Consider the following 6,997-nt stretch of genomic DNA (forward strand, 5'->3'; position numbering starts at 1 on the left):
AGCCCCCTGAATCTGAGGAACAGACACTGTGAGCATCGCCGGCCTCAGAGGCTTGAACAGTTACTGAGCTGGAAAACCCCACCTAATCCCCGAGAATCCACAGCACAGAGCGAGAGGAGAGGAAAACCTGTCCTGGGAGCTGTCAATCTGAGACACAGTTTGACCTGACAATGTGCAGATGTGAACCTGTTCTTTCCATTCCCAATCCGTTTTAGCCAGGAAAACCGAACGCGCAGTAATGACCAGCTTGTCGCAATGTGTTTGAATGAACACGATGACATATCATCTAAGCAGCATTTTGATATTCTCATTCATTCTATTCATTCTGATTAAATGTCCTTCTTATGCTCTGTGTGTCTTTACATCAGAATCTTCCTCTGACGTGAGACATTGTTTTGTCCTTGTGCACCTGATGCTGATTTTTTTTTTCATTCTGCTCACGTTATGATTTTCCGCATGGAACCGCAGAAAGAACCAGAGAAAAGTACCAGCACAGAAGGAACCCATTCGGCCTATCACATCCATGCCAGCCCGAGGACACCCAGGTGTCCTTTCCAAGCTCAGCTTCCTACACCCGGCCCAGATCCATGCAGCTGAAAGCATGATGGAGATCCACATACTTAATAGAAAAAAATTGGCGACTTCGTACGTGCCTGAAGCAAACATTTCCAACCATAATCGCTGCGAGCAGGGTTCGAATCTGCGCGGGGAAACCCCATTGCATTTCGAATCCAACGCCTTAACCACTCGGCCATCGCACCTACTTATTTCCCACAGTAATGTAACCACCTCAGTAACGTGCATATATTATCTTCATCAGTACCAGGATTGGACAGAGCACAGTGTGTGAGCTGAAATTTGTTCCTCAATTTTTACTTTGTATCTTTGTCTCTGAATTCATTTATTAGGTCAGAGACTTGTTTGTTTCTATTTAAATTATTTTTCAGTGAAAACTAATTACGTCCGAAGAGAAAATGAAAAAAAAAAGTATCTCTATTACTGTCGAATGTTGCGTTTGCCCTGTTTTTGTTCACTCGTTTGAAAATGCAAGAGGCCGCCGATAAGGTTCTAAATAAATTATCAATGCGATGGCCGGGAATCGAACCCATATCACCTGCTTGAAAGGCAGCTATTTTCACCACGATACTACCATCGCTCGCGCTGCATAAGCAATTGTTATTTGCATTTGTTATAATTACGGAACTACCTTAGAACATAGAACATTACAGCGCAGTGCAGGCCCTTCGGCCCTCGATGTTGCGCCGACCAGTGGAACCAATCGAAAGCCCCTCTAATCTCCACTATTCCAATATCACCCATATGTTTATCCAATAACCATCTGAATGCTCTTCATGTTGACGAGTCCACTGCTGCAGGCAGGGCATTCCACGCCCTTACTACTCTCTGAGTAAAGAACCTACCTCGAAGATCTGTCCTATATCGCTCACCCCTCAATTTAAACCTTAGTTGCTGATTTCATCAGGCACCAGGTGAGCCCGTAGTAAACTGAAATTGGCTTGTCTCGTTTTAGCCACTTTTTTACTATTGTTTCATACTGGGAATTCATTGATCAATTTTGAGGCCTGTTCTTTCATTGAACAAAGTTTCCACTGAAAGTAAATTGAAGCTGAATTTTCCATTAGAAAGATCGTGATGGTGAGGATTTCATTTTAAGTGTGCCCACCTACTGTTATGACCTGCGATAACTAATTAAAGAAATCAGAATTGTGATGGCCAGGAACTGACCCTAGATCAAATGCTAGCACCGTCACCACTCCACCACCATCGCTCACCTGGTTCTGCCACCCACTCTGCAAGAAAGTTCAGCTCTGACAGTGAATCTGGTTTCCTCCAGGTCCAATCTGCGGATGGTCAGAAACTGTCTGTCACTGTAAGAAACTCCATTATCAGCGAGTCTGGGATGACCATTTAACTGGCTGTTACTGGTTGTTGTGGTTGTGATTTACTGTTACCTGTCAGCGCAGGAGCCACAAATGAAACGATACAAACACTTATTTGGAGAAAGGGCTTCTCTTGTGGCACTGGGAGCATTTGCATAATGGATCATAGAATCATAGAAACCCAACAGTGCAGAAGGAGGCCATTCGGCCCATCGAGTCTGCACCGACCACAATCCCACCCAGGCCCTACCCCCACATATTTACCTGCTAATCCCTCTAACCGACGCATCTCAGGACTCGAAGGGGCAATTTTTAACCTGGCCAATCAACCGAACCCGCACATTTTTGGACTGTGGGAGGAAACCAGAGCACCCAGAGGAAACCCACGCAGACACGAGGAGAATGTGCAAACTCCACGCAAACAGTAACCCGAGCCGGGAATCGAACCCAGGACCCTGGAGCTGTGAAGCAGCAGTGCTAACCACTGTGCTACGGTGCCGCCCAATGCCTGGTTCTGTTCAGTTTGACGGCAGTCACGTCTGATGCACTTTGATTCTTGCATTTTTTACCCAAGATATCCTTTCCCTGTCGCGACATGTCATGTTTATTTGCTCGTTTGCTTAAATGTTGAACTGGAACCAATTGGAATTGGCCTATTATTTCAGCAAGATGTACTTTCTACTCTGAGCGCTCTTTGTTGCAGTACGAGCGCTGCAGCTGCGGATCTGTGGCGCAAAGAATGGCATGTCGGATTTCTCATCATTGTTTAATTAAATTTAATTTGATTTGTTATTGTCACATGTATTAGTATACAGTGAAAAAGTATTTTTTCTTGTGCACTGTAGAGACAAAGCATACCGTTCATGGAGAAGGAAAGAAGAGACTGCAGAAGGAAAGAAGAGACTTGCTCATTGTTCCACTGGAGCAAGCTGAGAGGGAATGATTGGAGGCAGGAGTGCTGGTGAGAGATTGATTGAATTATTTATTTATTTAATTAGTCAGCTCGTGTGTGGTTTTTTTGGCCTTTACTTTTGCAGTAGTATTTTTCTGAAGTTTAAAGTGAAAACCAGAAGTGGGCTGCTAAGGAGTCTGGGAAGGGTTTTTTAAACGCACGAAGTATAAAAGGTAGACTGCAGTATTCAGCGGGCAGCGTCGGGAGCGGGCAGCGGAGTGCGTGGGAAGCAGAGCGTGAGCTATAAGGCTTTGGCTCACAGTGCTTAGGCAGAATGGGCGAGCAGGACTGAGTTTAAATTCATTTTTGCACTTTCTACCTGGTACTGGCAAGGTATCCAGAGGGGATGGGTGTGCAGGCAGTGCTATGTTCCTCTTGCACTATGTTTGAGGTGAGGGACGACGTCAGTGTCCCTGCTGATTACATCTGTGGGAAGTGCACCCATCTGCACCTCCTCCAAAACCGTGTTAGGGAACTGGAGTTGAAGTTGGATGAACTTAGGATCATTAGAGATGCAGAGGTGGCCATAGACAGAAGCTTAAGTAATACAGTTACTCCGAGGAATGAACACAGATGGGTGACGGTGAGTCACCCATCCGTGCAGGGATCCCCTGTGGTCGTTCCCCTTAGCAACAAGTATTCCACTTTGGATACGGTTGAGGGGCATGACATACCAGTGGTGAGCCGCAGTGAGAGGATCTCCAGCACTGTCTCCGTCTCTGTTGCTCGGGAGGGTAAGGGGCAGAGCGGGAGGGCAATAGTTATTGGGGAGTCGTTAGTTAGAGGGATAGATAGGAGGTTCTGTGGCAGCAAAAGAGACTCACAGATGGTATGTTGCCTACCGGATGCCAAGGTCCGTGACGCCTCGGACCGTGTTTTCTGGATTCTGAAGGGGGAGGGGAAACAGTCACAAGTCGTGGTACACATTGGTACCAACGACATAGGTAAGAGAAGGGACGGGGATTTAAAGCAGGAATTTCTGGAGCTGGGCTGGAAGTTGAGAGCCAAGACAAAACATGTGGTCATCGCTGGTACGTTGCCGGTGCCACGTGATAGCGAGTTGAGGAACAGGGAGAGAGTGCAGTTAAATATGTGGTTGCAGGGATGGTGTAGGAGGGACGGTTTCAGATACGTGGATAATTGGAACACATTCTGGGGAAGGTGGGACCTGTACAAACAGGACGGGGTGCACCTGAACCAGAGGGGCACCAATATCCTAGGAGGGAAATTTGATACCTCTTCCGGGGGGTTTAAAATAATTTGTCAGGGGAGTGGGAAAAGGAGTTGTAGTCCGGAAGTCAGTGAGGGTGGTGAGGTATTGGGGAAGGTATCAGGGTCAAGGGTGGGTACCGGTAGACAGGAAGGTGGGTTGAAGTGTGTCTACTTCAATACAAGGAGCATCCTGAACAAGGTAGATGAACTTGGGGCGTGGATTGGCACTTGGGACTACGATGTTGTGGCCATTACGGAGACGTGGGTAGAACAAGGACAGAAATGGTTGTTGGATGTTCCGGGGTATAGATGTTTCACTAAGTGTAGGGAAGCTGGTAAAAGAGGTGGAGGAGTAGCATTGTTAATTGAGGACAGTTTAACAGCTGCGGAAAGGCACTTCGAGGGGGATCTGCACACTGAGGTAATATGGGCTGAGGTTAGAAATAGGAAAGGAGCGGTCACGTTGTTAGGAGTTTACCATAGGCCCCCAAATAGTAATAGAGATGTGGAGGAAGAAATTGCTAAGCAGATTATGGATATGTGTGGGGGTCACAGGGTAGTTGTCATGGGGGACTTTAACTTTCCAAATATTGATTGGAACCTTTGTAGGTCAAATAGTTCGGATGGGGCAGTTTTTGTGCAGTGTGTGCAGGAGGGTTTCCTGACACAATATGTGGACAGGCCGACAAGAGGTGAGGCCACATTGGATTTGGTACTGGGAAATGAACCGGGCCAAGTGTTAGATTTGGTTGTGGGAGAGCACTTTGGAGATAGTGACCACAATTCGGTGTCTTTTGTTATTGCAATGGAGAGGGATAGGGCCGTACGGCAGGGCAAGGTTTACAATTGGGGGAGAGGTAATTATGATACGATTAGGAAAGAATTAGGGGGCATAAGTTGGGAACAGAAACTGTCAAGGAAAGGAACTAATGAAAAGTGGAACTTTTTCAAGGAACAAATACTGGGTGTCCTTGATAGGTATGTCCCTGTCAGGCAGGGAGGAAATGGCCCAGTGAGGGAACCATGGTTCACGAAAGAGGTGGAATGTTTTGTGAAAAGGAAGAGGGAAGCTTATGTAGGGATGAGGAAACATGGTTCAGATGGCCCGATTGAGGGTTACAAGTTAGCAAGGAATGCTGAAAAAGGGGCTTAGGAGAGCTAGGAGGGGACATGAGAAGTCCTTGGCGGGTCGGATCGAGGAAAGCCCCAAGGCTTTTTACTCTTATGTGAGGAATAAAAGAATGACCAGTTTGAGGTTAGGGCCTGTCAACGACAGTAGTGGGAACTTGTGTATGGAGTCAGTAGAGATAGGCGAGGTGATGAATGAATTCTTTTCTTCAGTGTTCACCAAGGAGAGGGGCCATGTTTTTGAGGAAGAGAAGGTGTTACAGGCTAATAGGCTGGAGGAAATAGATGTTCGGAGGGAGGATGTCGTGGCAGTTTTCAATAAACTGAAGGTCGATAAGCCCCCTGGGCCTGATGAAATATATCCTAGGATTCTTTGGGAGGCAAGGGATGAGGTTGCAGAACTTTGGCTTTGATCTTTGGGTCTTCGCTGTCCACGGGGATAGTGCCAGAGGACTGGAGAATGGCGAATGTTGTTCCTCTGTTTTAGAAAGGGAATAGAAATGACCCTGGTAATTATAGACCGGTTAGTCTTACTTCGGTGGTTCGCAAATTGATGGAAAAGGTCCTTCGGGATGGGATTTACAACCATTTAGCAAGATGCGGATTAATCCGGGATAGTCAGCACGGATTCGTGAAGGGCAAGTCGTGCCTCACAAATTTGTCATATACATGGATTTTAGAAAGGCGTTTGATAAAGTCCCCCACTTTCGGCTTATGATGAAAGTGAGGAGGTGTGGGATAGAGGGAAAGTTGGCCGATGGGATAGGTAACTGGCTGTCTGATCGAAGACAGAGGGTGGTGCTGGATGGAAAATTGTCGGATTGGAGGCAGGTTGCTAGCGGAGTGCCGCAGGGATCAGTGCTTGGTCCTCTGCTCTTTGTGATTTTTATTAATGACTGAGAGGAGGGGGCTGAAGGGTGGATCAGTAAATTTGCTGATGACACCAAGATTGGTGGAGTCGTGGATGAGGTGGAGGGCTGTTGTAGGCTGCAAAGAGACATAGATAGGATGCAAAGCTGGGCTGAAAAATGGCAAATGGAGTTTAACCCTGATAAATGTGAGGTGATTCATTTTGGGAGGACAAATTTAAATGTGGATTACAGGGTCAAAGGTAGGGTTCTGAAGACTGTGGAGGAACAGAGAGATCTTGGGGTTCATATCCACAGATCTCTAAAGGTTGCCACTCAAGTGGATAGAGCTGTGAAGAAGGCCTATAGTGTGTTTGCTTTTTTTAACAGGGGGTTGGAGTTTAAGAGCCGTGGGGTTATGCTGCAACTGTACAGGACCTTGGTGAGACCACATTTGGAATACTGTGTGCAGTTCTGGTCACCTCACTATAAGAAGGATGTGGAAGCGCTGGAAAGAGTGCAGAGGAGATTTACCAGGATGCTGCCTGGTTTGGAGGGTAGGTCTTATTAGGAAAGGTTGAGGGAGCTAGGGCTGTTCCCTCTGGATCGGAGGAGGCTGAGGGGAGACTTAATAGAGGTTTATAAAATGATGAAGGGGATAGATCGAGTGAACGTTCAAAGACTATTTCCTCGGGTGGATGGAGCTATTACAAGGGGGCATAACTATAGGGTTCATGGTGGGAGGTATAGGAAGGATATCAGAGGTAGTTTCTTTACGCAGAGAGTGGTTGGGGTGTGGAATGGACTCCCTGCAGTGATAGTGGAGTCAGACACTTTAGGAACATTTAAGCGGTTATTGGATAGGCACATGGAGCACACCAGGATGATAGGGAGTGGGATAGCTTGAACCTGGTTTCAGATAAAGCTCGGCACAACATCGTGGGCCGAAGGGCCTG

The 6,997-nt window shown here is 46.8% G+C and overlaps 1 non-coding gene across 1 annotated transcript; it reads right to left on the reverse strand.

Moving 5' to 3' along the window:
• Window positions 1-679: 679 nt before the first annotated feature.
• trnas-cga (transfer RNA serine (anticodon CGA)) lies at window positions 680-761 on the reverse strand. The gene has a single exon. It is a non-coding gene; the product is annotated as a tRNA-Ser (tRNA).
• Between the last annotated feature and the right edge of the window lie 6,236 nt (window positions 762-6,997).

Source organism: Mustelus asterias, unplaced genomic scaffold (assembly GCF_964213995.1).
Source record: "Mustelus asterias unplaced genomic scaffold, sMusAst1.hap1.1 HAP1_SCAFFOLD_152, whole genome shotgun sequence".
Lineage (NCBI taxonomy): Eukaryota > Metazoa > Chordata > Chondrichthyes > Carcharhiniformes > Triakidae > Mustelus > Mustelus asterias.